This window comes from Haliotis rufescens, unplaced genomic scaffold, assembly GCF_023055435.1.
Source record: "Haliotis rufescens isolate VD_foot unplaced genomic scaffold, xgHalRufe1.0.p SCAF_8, whole genome shotgun sequence".
Lineage (NCBI taxonomy): Eukaryota > Metazoa > Mollusca > Gastropoda > Lepetellida > Haliotidae > Haliotis > Haliotis rufescens.
The window spans coordinates 23802885-23803953 of NW_025964372.1; positions in this window are offsets into that span (position 1 = coordinate 23802885).

Sequence of the window (1069 nt, forward strand, 5' to 3'; positions counted from 1 at the left end):
ATATTTACAAGTACATACGATGGACATGGTGACCAATTTCCGGGCGTTAACCTGCAAATGATGATGTATGGAATCTTATAAATGTTGACGAAAGTTTTGTTTTGTTTTGTTTGTGTGCTGTTTAACGCCGCACTCAGCAATATTCCAGCTATATGGCGGCGGTATGTAAATAATCGAGTCTGGACCAGACAATCCAGTGATTAATATCATGAGCATCCATCCACGCAATTGGGATCGATGACATGCATCAACCAAGTCAGCGAGCCTGACCACCCGATCCCGTTAGTCGCCTTTTACGACAAGCATAGTCACCTTTTACGGCAAGCATGGGTTGCTGAAGACCTATTCTACCCCGGATCTTCACGGGTCGTTGATGAAAGGGGATAAATATAGGGAAGGAATGTACATGAGAGATACACGTTGTACCGAGGATTCCTATATCACACGAGTTCACACGACAGTAACCCTGAAAACAATTAATACAACCAATTTTATCTTTTTGAAACACTGTCAAGACATAGAATAGAACATGACCCAGTTTCGTGAAGACGTGCGAAACCGTTTAATAATGACCTCCGAAAAAACACGCAGCCTTATGTTGATCTGAATTTGTAAATATTTCTTTGGGTATAAAAACATAACACAAAGGCACAGTCACCAGCCCCACTTGCACAAAACAATCTCCGCACTACAATTAATGTAAATCCTAAAGATCACGATCTTTAGTCTTCGGCTACAATCGTCATCAACTTGCACAAAGCGAGTGTAGGCTAAGATCATTGTAAGCTACAATCGAAACTTACAATTGGTCCGGACCAATCTTTAAGTAGCTAAGATCGGTGTAGTCCCAGAATAAACTTGAGAAAATGGCGTGCAGGATAGGGTCTGCTTCACATAAATAATCTGCTTTACGTTCAAACATTGCCCTACTGTTTTATTGAACTTTATTCGATTAGAATTGACACTTTAACAACACGAAGAATACACCACAGATTTAACGTAAGAAATATCGTCAATTGCGACAGTGAACCACATAACTATCGAGTCAATAGATAAACGTATCACTTCC